Source organism: Durio zibethinus, chromosome 20 (genome assembly GCF_047325235.1).
Source record: "Durio zibethinus cultivar Kanyao isolate XHJ-2024 chromosome 20, ASM4732523v1, whole genome shotgun sequence".
NCBI classification, from domain to species: domain Eukaryota; kingdom Viridiplantae; phylum Streptophyta; class Magnoliopsida; order Malvales; family Malvaceae; genus Durio; species Durio zibethinus.
The window spans coordinates 12,317,484-12,340,000 of NC_143181.1; the positions used below are offsets into that span (position 1 = coordinate 12,317,484).

General features: G+C 48.5%; 2 non-coding genes and 1 pseudogene across 2 annotated transcripts; all 3 read right to left on the minus strand.

Annotated features, from left to right (window-relative positions):
• Positions 1-6,525: 6,525 nt before the first annotated feature.
• On the minus strand, positions 6,526-9,898 carry LOC149513130 (25S ribosomal RNA). The gene has a single exon (XR_016330952.1). It is a non-coding gene; the product is annotated as a 25S ribosomal RNA (ribosomal RNA).
• Positions 9,899-10,134: 236 nt separating this feature from the next.
• Positions 10,135-10,290, minus strand: LOC149513131 (5.8S ribosomal RNA). Its single transcript, XR_016330985.1, has one exon. It is a non-coding gene; the product is annotated as a 5.8S ribosomal RNA (ribosomal RNA).
• A 295-nt stretch (positions 10,291-10,585) lies between these two features.
• Positions 10,586-12,351, minus strand: LOC149513132 (18S ribosomal RNA; annotated as a pseudogene).
• Positions 12,352-22,517: the final 10,166 nt, after the last annotated feature.

Below are 22,517 nucleotides of genomic sequence, written 5' to 3' on the forward strand. Positions count from 1 at the left end.
CCGGGTCTGAACTCTTTTTGGAACTCTGTCCAGGTTCCAATCTTGGCGTTCCCATGCCTGACATCATCACACCTGCGCCTCAACCACAATAAGGCTACATCAGTGAGATACATAGCAATAGTGCTTACCTTTATCGCCTCGTCTTGCATGCCCATGGCCTGGAAGTATTGCTCCATACCCCATAGGTAGTTGTCTACTTCCTTGGCCGCCCTAGTCCCCTTGAACTCCTTAGGCTTGGGGACATCCACTCTGGTCTTAGACACTCCAGCAAACATGCCATTCCCAATGGCAGTCTTGCAAACAACGAGCTCACTGGTAAGCTCCTCCATCCACTAGTGCATGGCCTCCATGCCATCATGCAAGGTCAGCACTTCAGCCTCCAAGGCCTCATTCTTTTAGGTGATCACGTCCATGCCTTTGTTGAGAGTAGCTTGCAGCTCACCTTGGATCTCCTCCCCCATGAAGTCTAGCGATGCAATGTAAGTCTCCACTTCCTCAAACTTCTCCCCCATGTCGCCCATGGTCACCTCCACCTTGGCCAGCCTACCATCCATGGTAGACCATATATCTCTTGAACTAGCTTTCTTACCTCTTCCACACCCTTGCTCTTGGGCCTCTGGTTGTTGGTTAGCAACGTCGCTTTGGGATGCCATCTCCTCAATCACGATCTAACCTGCACAACACAAACATGCAAAATCGAACTTGCATTGACACCAACTGTCACAGGGTCTGACCTCAGACTCAGAATCCATGCAGCTTTAGGCTTGGAATCTCCTTCTTTATGCCTAAGTTAGCCTAAAACACAAGCGTGCGAGCACTAGAACAACGAGAAGGGCTGATTACGCAAGTTGAAGAGAAACAGGATAACAAGGTAGAATACTGGAATATGCTGTGTATTCACTGAAACAAAAGTATTTGATGGTGTACAAATGAGGGTGGAGCAGCCCTCTATTTATAGTTGAGGCTCCAGCTTACACTTAAAGGCAATATCCCTAGAATAAAGGCTAAAATCAAGGGATTATATAGATTACAATTAATTAGGATTCTAACTCCTGATTTCTAGGGTCAACCAAATCTGCCAGGAGGCTCTTGCTGATCCTGTAAGCTTTCAGAAGTTGCCCTTGCGTATCCAGTACCTTGGGCCCCTTTGGATATGGTGCGGGCAGCCTGCATGCTAGGCCTTGGCCTCACAGGCTGGCCTGCAAGCTGGGCGGGCATTCTGACCTTGTCTCCTAAGCCTTACGCGTAAATACCCGCCGGTAAATACCTTGCGGGCCTCAACCTCTGGCTCGCGTGCTGGTGCTTCTGATGTGCCTGGTGCACCCGCCCAGGGCGTGACACCTGCACCAAGGCCCAGCACATACTGATGTTGGTGAAGGCAATAGCCCGCACGAGCTCAAGGCATGTGCCGACACCAAGGCCCAGCATGTGCCGATGATGTTCGGTGCAACCTGTTCGACGCAACCGCCCATACCAAGGCCTAGCATGTATCGATGGTGTTCGATACAACTGCCCGTACCAAGGGCCATCTTCTATCAATGGTGATCGAGACATGGCACGTGCCGATGGTGGTCGAAGCAAGTGCTCGCACCAAGGGCTGACTTGTGCCGATGGTGCTCGAGGCAATTGCCCGTACCAAGGCCCAGCATATGCCGATGGTGTTCAAAGAAACCACCCGTACCAAGGCCCAGCATATGCCGATGGTGTTCAAAGAAACCACCCGTACCAAGGCCCAGCATGTGCCAGTGGTGTTCGAGGTGACCGCCTGCACCAAGGGCCATATTCTACTGATGGTGATCGAGGCAACTGTCCGCACCAAGGCCCAGCATGTGTCAATGGTGTTCGACGCAACCGCTCGCACTAGGGGCCATCTTCTGCCAATGGTGATCGACACATGGCACGTGCCGATGGTGGTCGAGGCAAGTGCCCACACCATGGGCTGGCTTGTGCCGATGGCGCTCGAGGCAACCACCAGCACCAAGGCCCAGCATGTGCTGATGGTGTTTGAGGCAACCGCGTGCACCAGGGGCCATCTTCTACCAATGCCGATCGAGGCATAGCACATGCCGATGGTGGTCCAGGCAAGTGCCTGTACCAATGGCCAGGTTGTGACGATGGTGGTCGAGGCATGTGCCCGCACCAAGGCCCAGCACGTGCCGATGGTGTTCGAGGCAACCGCCCACACCAAGGGCCATCTTCTATCGATGCTCATCAAGGCATGCATGTGTCGATGGTGGTCGAGGCAAGTGCTCGTACCAAGGGCCAGCTTGTGTCGATGACAGTCAAGGCAAGTGCCCGTACCAAAAGGTAGCTTATACCAATGATGGTCGATGCATATGCCATCACTGTGCATCAAAATTACCAGTCTAAGCCCCAACCGGACTGAGGGACCTGCAGCAGGATTGGCAACACACAGAGGGGGACCCGACCAATCCTTGACTTGTGCATTCTACCTCTCTAGCAGGCTTAGTGCCTGTACGATCATTTCATGGGTTGGCTTAGGCATATGGAGTTCATTCCCAATCGAATCGAGGGTCAGTAGCAGGATTCGCAGCACATAGAAAGGGACAGGGTCGATCTCTAGCTTACACATTCTGCCTTTCTGGTTGGCTTATAGGTTGACTTAGGCATACGTAGTACATTTTCAGTCTTGACCAACCAACAGCCAGATGCTATCGACGGTGTTTACGACAACCACCAAAAGGGACTTGCAGCAGGATCCTTGGCTTACGTATCCTGCCTTTATGATTGGTTTAGTACCCGCACGCTCGTTTCATAGGTTGACTAGGGCGAGCGAAGTTTGTTCCCGATTGGGATCGAAGGACGGAGGGCCCCGGGTCATACCCAACCCCGGAGGAGGGTAGTGTGAAAAAAAAGAAGGTCAGTGAAGGAAAGAGAGGTAGAGGGGGAAGGGATGAATCAAAGCGATAAAGGGCTGAATCTCAATGGATCATGGTAGCAAGGCCACTCTGCCACTTACGATACCCCGTTACAGATTTAAGTCATCTGTAAAGGATTCTACCTATCGCTCAGTGGGAATTGAGCTCCAAGGAGGCTCGTATGACTCATCCGTCGGGGGGGCTGCACTTACGACACGTGCCCTTGGGCTCCATGGGCCCCTACTATGGGTCAACAATTGGGTAGCAGGCGCACGCGTTGCATCTAGCCTGGATTCTGACTTAAAGGCATTCAGTTATAATCCAGCGCATGGTAGCTTCGTGCCACTAGCTTTTCAACCAAGTGCGATGTCCAATTGTGGGAATCAACGGTTCCTCTCCTACTAGGTTGAATTACTATCATGACACCGCCATCAGTAGGGTAAAATTAACCTATCTCACTACGATCTAAACTCAGCTCACGTTCTCTATTGGTGGGTGAACAATCCAACACTTGGTGAATTCTACTTCATAATGATAGAAAGAGCCGACATTGAAAGATCAAAAAGTAACGTCGCTATGAACGCTTGGCTGCCACAAGTCAATTATCCCTATGGTAACTTTTTTGACACCTCTAGCTTTAAATCTCAAAGGTTTAAAGGATTGATAGGCCACTCTTTCATGGTTCGTATTAGTATTGGAAATCACGGTCGATAAAAAGGGACTCTGAGACCGTCAAATACCGAAAGACTTGGCCAGGCCAAGCCCGCAATCACAGCTTCTGCTCGTACCACCCCAAGAGAGCCGTTGCCCGATTCAGGGACTTGGTCTGGGGTCTAGGGCAGCATCCACCGCGTGCACGGGCTCGAGCTCGACTCCTTTTTTTCACATGCATGCTAATCGATCGAGGCCATAGGCATCTGTAAGTCATCGAAGCAACCAGTCACTAGATTAAATGGTCGAAAGGCATGCACAGCCTGTATTTCGCTCGAGGGATGTTGCCCTGGGTGTACGTAATGGGAGGCCCATCACGCACACCTATTCCCCCATGAAGGGGAGAGGGGTGTCGTAGCACCACCTCTTAAAGAGCATTAGAGATTTTACAGATATGCTACCAGTAGATGTTAAAGTGTTTGAAACGAAAACACTTTTTCCAAACAGACATATCCCACACCGAGGGTGAGCAGGTGCTGATGGTGGTCGAGGCAGATGCCGATGGTGGTCGAGGCATGTGCCCATGTCATGGACCTAAGAAAGAGTCCTGAATCATACATCAAACATAATAGGAGGGTCATTGAGGTATAAAAGGGTTCACACCACTTCAACCTTATGAGGCACTTTTTGTAGGATAAAACCATGAGGCCAGGGGGGCCAAAACGGATAATACCTCATAAGGGTATGAATCATGATAGGAAGGCTGATATGAGTTATCGGATGAGTGCATGCCTAGGTCCTAGAGCCACGCGGGTTCAGAGCTTAAGTCTCGACCTATGACAAGTAGTGTCAGAGCCAACCTTATATCGTTCGATCCATGCCAAATGCCTCGAAGGAGGTAGGCAGGGTAGCCAGCCTCCGTGATGAGGGCATCTTGAGGTTGGGTTAGGGAGAATGTCATGGACCTAAGAAAGGGTCCTGAATCCCACATCGAACATAATAGGAGGGTCACTGGGGTATAAAAAGGTTCACACCACCTCAACCTTATGAGGTGCCTTTTGTAGGACAAAACCATGAGGCCAGGGGGCTAGAGCAAACAATACCTCACAAGGGTGTGAATCATGATAGGAAGGCTGATCTGAGACATCGGATCCTGGAGCCGTGTGGGTTTAGAGCTTAAGTCTTAACCCGTGAACCCACACCAAGGGCCAGCACGTGTCGATGGTGTTCAATGCGACTGCTCGTACCATAGGCCATCTTCTATCAATGCTGATCAAAGTAAGTGCCCGTACCAATTCCAGCTTGTGCGCATGCTGATTGAGTCATGCATGCATCGATGGTGGTCAAGGCATCTACCCGCACCAAGGCCCAACATGTGCCGATGGTGTTCGAAGCAATCGCCCACACCAGGAGCCATCTTCTGTCGATGCTGATCGAGGTATGGCACGTGCCGACAGTGATCAAGGCAAGTGCTTGTACCAAGGGTTAGCTTGTACCGATGGTGGTCGAGGCATGTGTCCGCACCAAGGCCCAGCACGTGCTGATGGTGGTCAAGGCAACCACCCATACCAGCTCAAGGCATGTACCCACACCAAGGCCCAGTATGTACCGATAGTGTTCGAGGAAACCACCCCCACCAAAGCCCAGCTTATGTCGATTGTGTTCGATGCAACTACCCGCACTAGGGGCAATCTTTTACTGATAGTGATCGAGACATGGCACGTGACGATGGTGGTCGAAGCAAGTGCCTGCACCAAGGGTCAGTTTGTACCGATGGTGTTTGAGGCAATCGCTCTCACCAAGGCCCAACATGTACCGATGGTGTTCGAAAAAATTGCCCACACCAAGGCCTAGCATGTGCCGATGGTGTTCGAGGCAACCATCCGCACCAAAGGCCATCTTCTACCGATGGTGATTAAGGTAACTACCCGTACCAACGACCAGTATGTGTCGATCGTGTTCGACGCAATCGCCCGTACCATGGCCCAGCATGTGCCGATGGTGTTCAACACAACTGCCCATACCAGGGGCCATCTTCTATCGATGGTGATGGAGACATGGCACGTACCGATGGTGGTCGAGGTAAGTGCCCACACCAAGGGTCGGCTTGTGCCGATAGTGTTCGAGGTAACTACCCGCACCAAGGCCCAGCATGTGTCGATGGTGTTCGAAAAAATCGCCCGACCGATGGTGTTCGAGGAAACCGTCCGTACCATGGGCCAACATGTGCCGATGGTATTCGAGGCAACCGCCCACACCAAGGGCCATCTTCTCTCAATGGCGCACGCTTTGACTCTGTCTGTCCTGGATCTCTCTCATCTTCATGAAAAGGGTTAAGCATGCTTACATGAAACATCGGGTGTACCATCGGTTTGGGTGGCATATCTAGCTTGTAAGCAACCTTGCTTACCCTCTTAACTATTCAAAAATTGGACTGAAGGACCCGCAGCAGGATCCACAGCACACAGAGAGGGATCAAGTCGATCCTCGGCTTACGTATTCTACCTCTCTGGCTGACTTAGTGCCCGTATGCTCGTTTCATGGGTTGACTTAGGCATACAGAGTTCATTCCCAGTTTAAGCCCCAGCCGGACCAAGGGACCCGTAGCGTAACAAGATCTGCAGCACATCGAGGGGGATCGAGTCGATCTCTAGCTTACATATTCTGGCTCTCCTACCAGCTTAGTGCATGTACACTTGTTTCATGGGTTGACTTAGGCATACGTAGTGCATTTTGAGTCTTGACTAACCAAGGGCCAGACGCTATCGATGACGTTTGGGGCAACAACCAAGGAGGACCTGCAGTGGGATCCTTGGCTCGCGCATCCTGCCCTCATGGTTGATTTAGTGCTGGCACGATCATTTCATGGGTCGACTGGGGCAAGCAGAGTTCATTCCTGATCGAGATCGAAGGAGGAGGGCCCCGGGGTTATGCCCAACCTCGGATGAGGGCGACGTGAAAAAAAGGAAGGTCAGCAGGGGAAGGGGAGAGAGGGACGAATTTAAGCGACAAAGGGCTGACTCTCAGTGGATCATGGCAGTAAGGCCACTCTACCACTTACAATACCCCGTCGCGTATTTAAGTTGTCTGCAAAAGATTCTACTCGCTGTTCAGTGGGAATTGATCTCCAAGGAAGCCCGAGCGGCTTGTCCACTATGGGGGCTGCACCTACGACACATGCCTTTGGGGGCCATAGGCCCCTAATGTGGGTCGGTAATCAAGCGATGAACGTGCGTGTTGCTTTTAGCCCTGATTTTGACTTAGAGGTGTTCAGTCATAATCCAGTGCACGATAGCTTCATGCCACTAGCTTTTCAACCAATTGTGCAAATCAACGGTTCCTCTCATACTAGGTTGAATTATTATCATGACGCCACCATCAGTAGGGTAAAACTAACCTATTGCGTAACGGTCTAAACCCAGCTCACATTCTCTATTAGTGGGTGAACAATCCAACACTTGGTGAATTTTGCTTCACAGTGATAGGAAGAGCCAACATCAAAGGATCAAAAAGCAACGACGCTATGGACACTTGGTTTCCATAAGCCAGTTATCCCTGATAACTTTTCTGACACCTCTAGCTTTAAATACCGAAGGTCTCAAGGATCAATAGGCCACACTTTCATGGTTCATATTCGCACTGGAAATCAGAATCAAATGAGCTTTTACCCTTTTGTTCCACACAAGATTTCTATTCTCGTTGAACTCATCTTAGGACACCTACATTATCTTTTAACAGATGTGTCACCCTAGCCAAACTCCCTACTTGACAATGTCTTTCGCTCGGATTGACCGAATTAGCTTGGCCTTGGGTCTAAAAGAAAGGGTCGTGCCCCACCTCCGATTCACGAAATAAGTAAAATAACGTTAAAAGTAGTGGTATTTCAATTTCACCTTAGGGCTCCCACTTATCCTACACCTCTCAAGTCATTTCACAAAGTCGGACTAGAGTCAAGCTCAACAAGGTCTTTTTTCCTCATTGATTTTGAAAAGCCCTTTCCCTTGGCTGTGGTTTTGTTGGATAGTAGACAGGGATAGTGGGAATCTCATTAATCCATTCATGCGCATCACTAATTAGATGACGAGGCATTTGACTACCTTAAGAGAGTCATAGTTACTCCCACCATTTACCCGCACTTGGTTGAATTTCTTCACTTTGACATTCAAAGCATTGGGTAGAAATCACATTGCGTGAGCAACCGCAGGGACCATCGCAATGCTTTGTTTTAATTAAACAGTCAGATTCCCCTTGTTCGTACCAGTTTTGAGTCGATTGTTCATCGCCCAGGGAAGGCCCTCGAGGGAGCCGTTCCCAGTCCGTCCCTCGGTCGGCACGCGGCTACCCATTCTCACTGCGAGAGTAGCTTGAGAAGTGCACCGATAGCTGACAGGTTCGAGACAGGGACCCCCGTGCTAAGCACTTAGAGCCAATCCTTTTCCCAAGGTTACAGATCCATTTTGCCGACTCCCATTGCCTACATCGTTCCATCAACCAGAGGCTGTTCACCATGGTGACCTAATGCGGTTATGAATACGATCGGGTGCGGACGGCACTTGATCCTCTAGATTTTCAAGGGTCATCAGGGGCACACCGTACACCATGTGACTTGCGGTGCTTTTTCGGTCGTTGGACCCTACCTCTAGTTGAGCCATTTCTAAGGTGGGTGGGTCGTTAAATAGAAAAGATAACTTTTTTCGAGGCCCCCGCTGACATCTCTGGACTCTCTAATGTTACCGTCAGTCGTCGCATCTCGGTTCAAGAATTTTAACCCGATTTCCTTTCGAAGCTCGCACGAGACGCACTGTCAGATAGGCTTCCCCTGTCTCTTAGGATTGACTAACCTATGTGCAAGTGCCATTCACATGGAACCTTTCCCCTCTTCGGCCCTCAAAGTTTTCATTTGAATATTTGCTACTACCACCAAGATCTGCACCGACGGTCGTTCGCACCAGGCTCACACCCTGGGTTTTACGGTGACTGTCATACCTTCTTACTCATCGGGGCCTGGCCCTTGCCCCGACGATCGGGTATAGGTCTCGTGCTTAAGTGCCATCCATTTTTGGGGCTAGTTGATTCGGTAAGTGAGTTGTTACACACTCCTTAGCAGATTTCAACTTCCATGACCATCGTCTTGCTGTCTTAATCGACCAACACCCTTTGTGAGTTTTGGGTTAGCGTGCAGTTGGGCACCGTAACCCGACTTCTGGTTCATCCCGCATCACCAGTTCTGTTTACCAAAAATGGCCCACTTGGAGCTCTAGATTCTGTGGTGTGGCTCAATGAAGTAGCTGCACCATCCTACCTATTTAATGTTTGAGAATAGGTCGAGGGCATTGTGCCCCTGATGCCTCTAATCATTGGTTTTACCCGATAGAACTCATCGGGGGCTCCAGCTATCCTGAAGGCAACTTTGGAGGGAACCAGCTACTAGACGATTTGATTAGTCTTTCGCCCCTATACCTAGGTCAGACAAACGATTTGCACGTTAGTATCGCTGTGGGCCTCCACCAGAGTTTCCTCTGGCTTCACCCTACTCAAGCATAGTTCAGCATCTTTCATTTCCCAATGGGCATGCTCGCACTTGAACCCTTCTCAGAAGATCAAGGTCGGTCGACGATGCACCCGTGAGGGATCCCACCAATCAACTTCCTTGTCCTTATAGGTTTTGTGGCCCGTTGACTCGCATGCATGTCAGACTTCTTGGTCTATGTTTCAAGATTAGTCGGATGGGGAGCCCGCAGGTCGACGCCAGGAGCACGCGAGTGCTGAGGCATGCTGACATGATGCGTGCTACATTCCACGATCGCGATGACGACGTCTCCGCGGGCACATCGAAAGCCTAGGCTTGGGCCACCGCCACGACCCGCGTCGGTCCACGCCTTGAGTCGATTGGCGGACTATCTCTCGTCGTTCCAAATCCAATCGGGGTGCATCACCGGCCCCCATCCGCTTCCCTCCCAATAATTTCAAGCACTCTTTGACTCTCTTTTCAAAGTCTTTTTCATTTTCCCTTGCGGTACTTGTTCGCTATCGATCTCTCACCCGTATTCAGCCTTGGATGGAATTTACCACCCGATTGGGGTTGCATTCCCAAACAACCTGACTTACGGATAGTGCCTCGTGGTGCGATAGGGTCCAAGCACAATAGGGCTCTCACCCTCTCCCGTGCCCCTTTCCAAGGGACTTGGGCTCGGTCCGCTACTGAGGACCCTTCTCTAGACTACAATTAGGACATCAGGGGCACCCAATTCTCAAGTCGAGCTCTTTCTGGTTCGCTCGCCATTACTAGGGGAATCCTGATAAGTTTTTTTTCCTCCACTTATTGATATGCTTAAACTCAGCGGGTGATCCCGCCTAACATGAGGTCACGACGCGAGCATCGATCGAGCAATACGAGGGTCCGAAGGGTCTAAGTGAGCAGCGAGCATGCGTCACTGGGGTTGAGGCACGCTGGGAGCTCTACCGTTGATGGTCACAGTGTTGTCATTATCGAGGACTCACTTTTGGGCCAACCACGATCGACGGGATTACGGGAGGCCATATTTTACCTATCCCCTTCCTCCAAGCCTAATAGGTAGGGGGTCGAAAGGGGGGAGATAGTGCATGACACCCAGGCAGACATGTCCTCGGCCTAATGGCTTGGGGCACAACTTGCATTCAAAGACTCGATGGTTTATGATATTCTGTAATTCACACCAAGTATCGCATTTCACTACGTTCTTCATTGATGCGAGAGTCGAGATATCCGTTGCCAAGAGCTGTTTCATTTTTTTGTGACAATAGGAGTCGCGATGTCGCCTGCACATGCACTGTGAATGGGATGGCGACAGCACGCATGTCCCATTTTTGTTTTGGTTCCTTGGCATGACTCATGCCGAGGATTCATTGTTCGATAGCGAGTGAGACGACGTCGATCGTTTCACCTTCTCGATAGGGGGCACGAAGTGTCCGTCGCACCCGTCCGGGGTCGAAAGGGGCTCGGGGCATAGGGGCACCTTTGCCCCTTAGGTGTTTTGTTAATGCTTCCGTGGGTCATCCGTCGAGCGGGGTTTCGACAATGATCCTTTTGTAGGTTCACCTATAGAAACCTTGTTACGACTTCTTCTTCCTCTAAATGATAAGGTTCAGTGGACTTATCGCGACATCATGGGTGGCAAACCATCCACATCACCATGATCCGAGCACTTCATCAGACCATTCAATCGGTAGGAGGGATGGGCTGTGTGTACAAAAGGTAGGGACATAGTCAACATGAGCTGATGACTCGCGCTTACTAAGAATTCCTCAATGAAGACCAATAATTGCAATGATCTATCCCCATCATAATGAAATTTCAAAGATTACATGGGCCTGTCGGCTAAGGCCATAGACTCATTGAATACATCAATGTAGAGCACGTGCGGCCTAGAACATCTAAAGGCATCATAGACTTGTTATTACCTCAAACTTTCTGGGCCTAAGCGGCCATAGTCCCTCTAAGAAGCTAGCCACGAAGGATCACCTCTGTGTAGCTAGTTAGCAGGCTGAGGTCTTGTTTGTTAACAAAATTAACCAAACAAATCGCTCCACCAACTAAGAACGGCCATGCACCACCACCCATAGAATCAAGAAAGAGCTCTCCCTCTGTCAATCCTTACTATGTTTGGGCTTAGTAAGTTTCCCCGTGTTGAGTCAAATTAAGCCGTAAGCTCCACTCCTGGTGATGCCCTTCCGTCAATTCCTTTAAGTTTCAACCTTGCAACCATACTCCCATCGAAACCCAAAGACTTTGATTTCTCATAAGGTGCTGGCAGAGTCCTAAAAGTAACATCCGTCGATCCATGGTCGGCATCATTTATGGTTGAGATTAGGACGGTATCTGATCATTTTTTAGCCCCTAACTTTCATTCTTGATTAATGAAAACATCCTTGGTAAATGCTTTTACAGTTGTTCATCTTTCATAAATCCAAGAATTTCACCTCTGACTATGAAATATGAATACTCCCGACTGTCCCTGTTAATCATTACTCTGATCCCAAAGGCCAACATAATGGGACCAAAATCCTATGATGTTATCCCATGCTAATGTATACAAGTGTAAGCCTGCTTTAGGCACTCTAACTTCTTCAAAGTAACAGCGTCGAAGGAACAACCCGAGTAACTAAGTCTAAGAGCACATCGTCGGTAGTAGGGATGAGTAGATCAGTGCTCACCGTGAGGTGAACCAAATGACCCAACCCTAGTTCCAACTACGAGCTTTTTAACTGCAACAACTTAAATATACACTATTGGAGCTGGAATTACCATGGCTACTGGCACCAAACTTGCCCTCTAATGGATCCTCGTTAAGGGATTTAGATTGTACTCATTCCAATTACCAGACTCATAGAGTCTGATATTGTTATTTATTGTCACTACCTCTTTGTGTCAGGATTGGGTAATTTGTATGCCTGCTGCCTTTCTTGGATGTGGTAGCCGTTTCTTAGGCTCCCTCTCTGAAATCGAACCCTAATTCTCCATCACCTGTCACCACCATAGGGTAGAAATTTGAATGATGCGTCGTTGGCATAAAGGCCGTGCGATCCATTGAGTTATCATGAATCATTAAAGCAACGGGCATAGCCCACGTCGACTTTTTATCTAATAAATACATCCCTTCTAGAATTCAGGGTTTGTTGTTCGTATTAGCTCTAGAATTACTATGGTAATCCGAGTAGTAGATACCATCAAACAAACTATAACTAATTTAATGAGCTTCACAGTCTGAATTAGTTCATACTTACACATGCATGGCTTAATCTTTGAGACAAGCATATGACTACTGGCAGGATCAACCAGGTAGCATTCCTTCGGGATGTTGGCATCGCGTGGGCCTCAACGCACCGACTGAGGTGACAAAGAGAGCCCAACGTGGAGTGCAAGCATCCATGCACGTCGGTCCACAACCCACCTGATCGATTACTCGACAAATGAGCAGAGGAAACGACATGCGAGGCCATGGCACAATCGTTTGGCATGAGAAAAACACAAGCAAGGGCCACGAGATTGTCCTTGCCATCCGACAGGCAACAACGATATGATACCATCAATGCTTGGCCTGGCTGGGACCATATGCGCGAGCTCCTCTAACATCACCCTAGGGGGATGTTGCCCAATTCAGGGACTTGTTCTTGGGGTCTTAGGCAGCATCAACTGTGTGAACGGCCTCGTCGAGGCCAAGGCATTTTTGTGGTCGACGAGAAGGGACCGTGAGATCGTCAAATATTGAGAGACTTGTTCAGGCCAAGCCGCAACCGTAGATTTTGCTCGCATCACCCCAGGGAGTCGTTGCCCGATTTAGGGACTTAGTCTGGGGTCTAGGGTAGCATTCACCACGTGCACGAGCTAGAGATCGACTCTTTTTTTCGCATGCATGCCAACCGATCGAGGCCATGGGTGCCTGCTGGTTATCGGAGCAACCAGTCACCAGACAAAATGGTCGAAAGGCATGCACACCCTGCATTTCGCTCAAGGGACGTTCCCAGGATATACGTAATGGGAGGCCCATCATGCACACCTATTCCCCCAAGAAGAGGGAGAGGGGGTGCCAAACCACCACCCCCTAAAGAGTATTAGAGATTTTATAGATATGTTACCTGTAAATGTTAAAGTGTCTGAAATAGGGACACTTTTTCCAACACAGGCATATCCTGCACTAAAAGTGAGTAGGTGCCGGTGGTGGTCGAGGCATGTGCCCATACCATGGGCCAGCGCGTGCCGTTGGTGTTCGATGCAACTGTCCGTACCAAGGGCCATCTTCTGTCGATGCTGATCGAGGTAGGTGCCCGCACCGGTTCCAGCTTGTGTGCATGATCATTGAGGCATGCATGCGCCGATGGTGGTCAAGGCATCTGTCCGCACCAAGGTCCAACACGTGCCAATGGTGTTCATGGCAACCAACCACACCAGAGGTCATCTTCTATCAATGCTGATCGAGGCATGGCACGTGTCGACGGTGATCGAGGTAAATGCCTGCACCAAGGCCAGGCTTGTGCTGATGGTGGTCGAGGTATGTGCCTTCACCAAGGCCCAGCCCGTACTGATGGTGGTCGAGGTAACCGCCTACACCAACTCGTGAAATGTGCCCGCACCAAGGCCCAGCACGTGTCGATAGTAATCGAGGTAACCGCCCGTACCAAGGCCTAGCATGTGTCGATGGTGTTCGATACAACTACCGACATCGGGGGCCATCTTCTACCGATGGTGGTTGAGGTAAGTGCCCGCACCAAGGGCCGATTTGTGCCAATGATGGTCAAGGCATGTGTCCGTACCAAGGCCCAACCCGTGCTGATGGTGGTCGAGGCAACTGCCCGTACCAGCTCGAGGCATGTGCCTGCACCAAGGCCCAACACATGCCGATGGTGTTCGAGGCAACCACCCATACCAAGGCCCATCTTTTATCGATGGTAATTGAGGCAACCGCCCACACCAAAGCCCAGTGTCATGAAACAACCTTGTATAGGGCCATGACCGGGGTTTAGTTTGTCATGAGCCACACATGTATAGGGCCATGACCGGATAGATCTCTTGTGCTAGAAAAAGTGTCCCCATTTCAAACATTGTAATGGTTAATGGTAGTATAGCTATAAAATCTCTAAGGCTCTTTATGGGGTGAACGGGCAGTATCCTGTTAGGCTGTCTCACTGATCACGATATGGGCCTAGGCCATCCGCCAAGGGCTGCCCCTGGCCCTGGCGATGGTGGGAAGTCCCAATGTAATATCCTCGATTTTAATAAAAGTCACCTTTGATTCGAATGTCCCGATTGTTACCTTGATGTGTTTTTCTTTTTGTCAATGTGAATGTGCCTTCTTGTGTGTGCTTGAGATTGATCTTGATCTGAATGTGTCTTATTGCGTATGCTAGGGACTAACTATGGCTTATGGCTATTTGTTCAAATATTGAACTATTGAAGGCTAACTTGGGTGGGAGCGTCCATTCAAGTGTCGCACGGGCTATCACTTGTTGAGAGAAAACCTAGTCCGTGACACGTGGTATTAGAGCACGATTGAGAAGTGCTAGAAAATAAAGGAGATGGCCACAAGTGGTGGACCTAATTATCAACAGAGACTTAAGGAACTTGGGGTCGAGGTGGCCGTAGTGAAAACTCACATGGTGATTAAAGATCGATTGAGAGAGATCGAGACAACTAGCGAGAGTTGTTTGATACTTTCCATAATGTGAGTGAGGAGGCTAGAGATGCCTTGAATGTTCTTCAAAAGGAGTTTGAGGAGTTTAGAGCACAAGTGAGCATCATATAAATGGCTGTAGCCAGATCAAGTTTGAGTTTGACGGAAAGGGGAAAAAGGGCCAAGGTGCCATAGCCTCGATGCTATGAGGGGGTAAGAGATGCCAAGGAGCTTGAAAATTTCCTGTTTGACATAAAACAATACTTTCGAGCTGTACACATGGATTTAGAGGAAAAAAAGGTAGCAATGGTGTCAATGTACCTCACAGGGGATACCAAGCTATGGTGGCGCTCCAAGTTTGTCAATGATTAGTGTCTGATTAAGACTTGGACGGACTTGAAACAAGAATTATGGCCCGAAGGAAACTTTGAGAATTAGTGCAAACAGGAACAGTGCGAGAGTTTATAAGGAGTTTCTCTACCCTGATGTTGGATATTCAAGACATGTCCGAAAAGGATACGATGTTTTATTTTCTTGAGGGCCTCAAGCCTTGGACCAGGATAGAACTACAAAGACAAAGAGTGCAAGACGTGGCCACAGCCATGGCTGTAGCTGAACGTCTCCATGATTATAATGATGGCTCCTTAAAATAAAAAAATCTTCCATCAGCTGGTAGTAGCTTCAACATTGGGAATGGGGGAAAGATTACTAGGTTGGACTGATCCTTCAATGGGGGATCAGACAGGAGGTCTTTTGGTTGAGATAGCACCCAACCCAAGATAAATAACACAGTGACTTTCAAGCCTAGGCAACCACTAGCTTGTTTTCTATGCAAAGGGCCGTATCAGGTAGTCGAATGCCCACACAGAAGAGCCCTTAATGCCTTAAGAGCCTTGTCTTAGGAGTCCATAAAAGTGCATGAGAGCATTGAAGAAATTGAAGAGGAGCCAGCCAAGATGGGTTCAATAAGGTTCCTCAATACCCTCCACACCTAACTAAACACAATAAAGAAAGAACAGGGTAGAAGCCTGATGTATGTGAACTTAATGATCAATGAGAAGGCCATCGGGGCCATAATAGACACAGGTGCAACCGATACCTTCATCACACCAGAAAAAGCAAAAAGGTATGGCCTTCAGGTTAGCAAGGACTGTGGGTGAATGAAGGTGGTCAATTCGTCAGCCTTTGCGATCAGTGGAAGCTCTAAGAATGTGATGACTAAATTGGGGCCATGGGAAGGGAAGGTAGACTTCACAGTTTCCCCTATGGATGACTTTGATGTCGTCCTCGGATTGGACTTCATGATGTTGGCTCAGGTAATCCTTATTCCTGTCGCTAGCTGCTTGTTGTTCTTAGGGGAACACCCATGTGTGGTGCCGGCCACTATTTTACCAAAGAATGAGAAGAAAATGATCTTAGCTTTACAATTCAAAAAAAGGGTAAAGAGAGGGGAACCCTCTTTTGTGGCCATGTCAATTTACAAAGAAAGGGTTATGACCGAAACTGATACCCGATAGCATGGAAAAAGTGTTGGAAGAATTCGAAGAAGTGATGCCAGGGATGTTGCCTAAGGTTTTACCTCCTCGACGAGTTGTGGACCATGAAATTGAGCTCCTCCCAGGAGTTAAACCCCCTGCTAAAGCCCCTTACCGCATGGCTCCATCAGAGTTGGCCGAACTAAGGAAACAGTTAGATGAGCTTCTACAGGTCGAGTTCGTTAGACCATCAAAGGCTCCTTTCAGAATGCTAGTGCTATTTCAGAAGAAGCATGATGGAGGTTTTTTATTTTGTGTTGACTACAGAGCCCTGAACAAAGTCATCGTGAGAAACAAATATTCCATCCCTCTTCTAGCAGATTTGTTTAATCAATTAAGTCGAGCCAAGTACTTTTCTAAATTAGACTTGAGATCTGGCTACCATCAGGTCAGAATTACTGAAGGAGATGAGCCAAAGACCATTTGTGTAATACGATACGATGTATTTGAGTTTCTTGTTATACTTTTTGGATTGACCAATGCTCCTGCCACATTTTGTACATTGATGAATCAGGTGTTCCATGACTATCTAGACAAATTTGTAGTCATCTATTTAGACGACATTGTGGTATATAGCTCCACTCTAGAAGAACATTAAGGACACTTATGCCAAGTGTTTCGAAGATTACAAGACCACCAGCTATATGTGAAAAGGGAGAAATGTGCATTTGCTCAGACCCAAATCCACTTTCTCGATCACATTGTCAAACGTGGCCATATTCGAATGGACATGGAAAAGGTTAGGGCCATTAAAAAGTGGACAACACCGAAGAATGTCAGTGAACTTCGCTCATTTTTGGGACTAGCCAACTATTATAGAAGGTTTGTAGAAGGATACTCTCGCAAGACCACGGCCCTCACGGAGCTATTGAAAAAGGAGCATAAATGGTGTTGGACAAATGAATGCCAAGAGGCCTTTGAGGGATTGAAGGATGCCATTATGAAGGATCCTATCTTAGCCCTCTCTGATATTGAAAAGCCTTTCAAAGTTTAGACGGATGCATCTGATTTTGCTATTGGGGGAGTGCTTTTACAATAACATCACCCAATAGCATTTGAAAGTAGGAAGCTAAGTGAAGCTGAGAGAAAATATATAGCCCAGGAAAAAGAGCTATTGGTGGTAGTTCATTGCTTGAGGGCTTGGTGACATTATTTGTTGGGTTCACACTTTGTCGTGAAGACAGACAATGCGGTCGTTAGCCATTTCCTCACTTAACCAAGGCTCACAACGAAACAAGCTAAATGGCAAGAATTTTTAGCGGAGTTCGACTTTTGTTTTGAGTACACCGCTAGAAAGACCAATCAAGTGGCCAATGCATTGAGCATACGAATAGAGTTAGCAGCCCTTAGAAGAATTACCCTAATGGCGGCTAGTAGAGTCATGATAAACATTCACAAGTTAATTAAAGATCATTTAGAGAAGGACCCACAGGCCAGTGCCATCTTGAAATTAGTTGAAGAAGGGAAGTCCAAGTACTTCTGGCAAGAAAATGGGGTCTTGTGGACCAAGGGGCCCTGATTATTTGTGCTAAGAGTAGGAGGTCTGAGACAGATGCTGATAAGGGAATGTCATGACGTACCATGGGCTAGACATTTGGGCTGGCAACGTACTTTGGCTTTATTGAAATAGGGATACTATTGGCCTCACATGCGATAAGACGTGATGGATTATACAAAGACTTGCCTCACATGCGACACCTTGTTGAAAAGAAAAAACCTGCAGGCATGCTTGAACCACTATCGACGCCCGCTAGGCCGTGGGAAAGCATCTCTCTCGATTTCATTTTGAGCCTAACCAAGGTTGGTGATCTTAGAGCTATTTTAGTGGTAATTGAACGTTTCTCTAAGTATGCCACATTCATTCCCATTCACAAGTATTGTATTACGGAAGACATAGCTCAACTATTGTTTAAACATGTGGTTAAATACTGGGACCTCCCTCAAACATTGTAAGCAATAGAGATCCGAGATTCACGGGGTCTTTTTGGAGAGAACTTTTCAAGATATTGGTGTTCCAACTTAACATCTCTTCAAGCTACCACCCTCAAACCGAGGGTCAAACTGAACAGTTCAATGGATTACTAGAGGAATACTTAAGGCATTTTGTTTAAGCTAATCAGAAAAACTAGCCTTCGTTATTAGACGTTGCTCAGCTTTGCTTCAATTCCAACAAAAGCTTTTCCACTAACAAGAGCCTATTTGAGGTGGTCACCAGACAATTACCAAGGCTACCCCATACTTCTTTGGAGTAATATGAAGGGAAGTATCCGGGAGCCTTTAACCTCGACAATGAATGGAAACAAAATACTAAGATTGCACAAGCCTACCTAGAAAAAGCATCGAAGCGAATAAAGAAATGGGTAGACAAAGATCGCATGGCACAATAATTCCAAGTTGGAAATTTGGTTCTTGTTCGACTAGTCCCTGAACAAACTAGGTTCTTGAGAAAAAGATATTATAGACTAGTGCGCAAATATGAAGGCCTAATGAAGATCCTTTCCAAGGTGGGGAATGCTTCTTAAAAAAATGACCCACCAAAGTGGATGAAAGTGCACCCAGTATTTCATGTGAGCAACTTGAAACCTTTCCATGCAAATCCTACAGATGCTAGTCGAAGGAAGCCAACCAGAGCCACCATCACCATGAAGCCACCCTCAGAGTGTCGAGTCGAAGAGATCCTAGCTGACAGGAAAACCAAGGTATCTCGAAGAATAGTTCATTAATACTTAGTGAAGTGGGAGGGATTAGGACTAGAAGAAACCAGCTGGGAAAGGGAACATGACCTTTGGAGATTCAAGAGGAAGATTGAAGAATTTCAAGCCAGCAAGTCGATGAAGACGTCGATAGAATAGGTGGGGGAGGATGTCATAAGCCAACCTTGTATAGGGCCATGATCGGGGCTTAGGTTGTCATGAGCCACACATGTATAGGGCCATGACCGAGTAGATCTCTTGTGGTAGGAAAAGTGTCCCCATTTCAAACATTGTAATGGTTAGTGGTAGCATAGCTATAAAATCTCTAAGGCTCTCTAAGGGGGTGAGCGTGCAGCGTCCTGTTGGGCTATCTCACCGATCGTGATACGGGCCTAAGCCATCCGCCAAGGGCTGAGCCCTAGCCCTGGCGATGGTGGGAAATCTCAATGTAATATCTTCGATTTTAATAAAAGTCATTTTCGATTCGAGTGTCCCAATTGTTGCCTTGATGTGTTTTCTTTTTTGTCAATGTGAATGTGCCTTTTTGTGTGTGTTTGAGATTGATCTTGATCTGAATGTGTCTTATTGTGCATGCTAGGGACTAACTGTGGCTTATGGCTATTTGTTCAAATATTGAACTATTGAAGGTTGACTTAGGTGGGAGCGTCCATTCAAGTGCCGCACGAGCTATCACTTGTTGAGAGAAAGCCTAGTCCGTGACACCCAACATGTGCCGATGCTATTTGAGGCAACCGCTCGCACCAGAGGCCATCTTCTATCAATGGTGATCGAGGTAATTGCCCACACCAGGGGCCATCATCTGTCGATGGTGGTCAAGGCAAGTGCCGGCACCAAGGACTGACTTATGCCAATGGTGTTGGAGGCAACCGCCCCCTCCAAGGCCCAGTATGTGCTGATGGTGTTTGAGGCAACCACACGCACCAGAGACCATCTTTTATCGATGCTGCTCAAGACATGGCATGTGCCAATGGTGGTCCAGGCAAGTGCCCATACCAATGGCCAACTTGTGTCGATGGTGGTCGAGGCATGTGCCCGCACCGAGGCTCAACACGTGTCGATGGTGCTCGAGGCAACCACCTGCACCAAGGGCCATCTTTTATCGATGCTCATCAAGGAATGCATGTGTCAATGGTGGTCAAGGCAAGTGCCTGTACCAAGGGCCAGCTTGTACCGATGACGATCGAGGAAAGTACCAAAAGGTAGCCTGTACCGATGATGGTTGATGTATATGCCATCATCATGCACCATCATGTGCCGTTGATGGTCGAGGCCTTGGCCGAAGTTTGATTTTAAGCCATGGTGCACATGCTGGGCTAGGGCATGTACTATTGCCTTATTTTTTTTGCCCTGGGCACCATTGCTGGAGTATCGTCAGAGAACCTGACAAGCGGCATTGGGGGTTCCAATGATTGGGGGGACTGGGGGGTGTGCGCACATGATGTGCGATGGGCACTGGTAATTGGCCTTATATTGGCCCCCTATCCCTTAACAAATCTTGAGAAATCACACCCCCATAAAGAGCATATGAGATTTTACAGGTTTGCTGCCAATAGCCATTCAAGTATCTGAAATAGGGATACTTTTTTCAAATGGTCACAAAATCTTCTACTCTTCGAGTTTTTAGCTGAATGTTTTTGTGCATGCCAAGAAAAATACAAGGATCACGTCTACCAAATTTGGGGCCAAAACTCTTTCTAAAAAATTTTTAAAAAATCCCAAACCGTAAAAAATTTTGAAAATCGTGAAAAATAAAAAACGAGTCATCTTGCCATGAAACATCACATGAAGGCTTAGGGGACCATTGTATGAATTTACAAGCCATAAAAATGGCATTGGCATGGTAGAAATATGAAGATGTGCCTAAACGAACCTATCACCCGATCGTGGCACGCATGGTGCTTGGCCCGGGCTCAAAACACCAGCGCGTGGTGTGCGGGGCGCTGGGGAGTGCTCATGTGAATTCACATACCATAAAAATGGTATTTGCACAACAAAATATGAAGATGTGCCTAAACCCACCTACCACCCGGTCGTGGTCCGCATTGGTGCTCGGCCCGGGCTCAAGACACCTGCGCCTGGTGCGCGGGCATTGGGGAGGGCTCATATGAATTCATGGGCCACAAAAATGGCTTCGACATATAGAGTTCATTCCCAGTCTAAGCTTCGACCGGATCGAAGGTTGTGGCAGCAGGACCTATAATAGGATCGATAGCAAACGAGGGGAACCCGATCGATCCTCAACTTGCGCATCTTGCCTCTTTGGTCGGTGCAGTGCCCGTCCGCTTGTTTTGTAGGTTGACTTAGGCATATGGAGTTCATTCCCAGTCTAAGCTTTGACCGGACCGAGGGTTGTGATAACAGGACCCGCAGCAAGATAGCAGCACGTAGAAAGGGACCGGATCGATCCTCAGCTTACGCATCCTGCCTCTCTGGCAAACTTAGTGCCCGCACGCTCGTTTCATGATTTGACTTAGGCATATGGAGTTCATTCCCATTCTAAGCATACAGAGTTCATTCTTAGTCTAAGATCAGATCGGACCGAGGGTTATGGCAACAGGACCTGCAGCTCGATTGGGGCAGCATGCAGAGGGGGATCCGACTGATCCTCAGCTTGTGCATTCTGCCTCTCTAGCCGACTTAGTGCTTGCATGCTCATTTCGTGGGTTGACTTAGGCATACGGAGTTCATTCCCATTCTAAGCCCCTGTCGGACTGAGGGACCCGCAGCGTAGCAGGATCTGTAGCACACTGAGGGGGACCAAGTCGATCCCTAGCTTACGTATTCTAGCTCTCCGGTCGACTTAATGCCCGCACGCTTGTTCATGGGTTGACTTAGGCATACGTAGTGCATACCGAGTCTTGACCAACCAAGGGCTAGACGCTATTGATGGCGTTTGGGGCAACAACCAATGGGGGCCTGCAGCGGGATCCTTGGCTCGTACATCCTGCCCCTATGGTTGGTTTAGTGCCCGCACGCTCGTTTCATGGGTCAACTGGGGCGAGTGGAGTTCATTCCCAGTTAGGATCGAGGGACGGAGGGCCTCGGGTCATGCCTAACCCTGAAGGGGGTGGCGTGAAATGAAAGAAGGTCGACGGGGGAAGGGGAGGGAAGGACAAATCGAAGCGACAAGAGGCTTCTGCTGATCCTGTAAGGTCCAGAAGCTTCCCTTGTGTATCCAGCACATTGGGCCCTTCTGGATGTGGTGCGAGCAGCCTAAATGCCAAGCCTTGGCCTCATGGGTTGGCCTGCAAGCTGGGCGGGCGTTCTGGCCTCGTCTCCTATGCCTTGCGCGCGAATACCTGCCAGCGTGCCTGGTCTGTGGGCCTCAACCTCTGGCTCACGTGCTGGTGCACCTGATGTGCGTGGCGTACCCACCCAGGGCGTCACACGTGTACCAAGGGCCAGCTTTTGCCGATGGCAGTCGAGGTAAGTATCCGTACCAAAGGGCAGCCTGTGCCGATGATGGTCGATGCATATGCCATCACCACACGCCATCATGTGCTGTTGATGGTCGAGGCCTTGGCCGAAGTTTGATTTTCAGCCACGATGCACATGTTGGGCTAAGGCATGTGCTAGTGCCACATTTTTTTT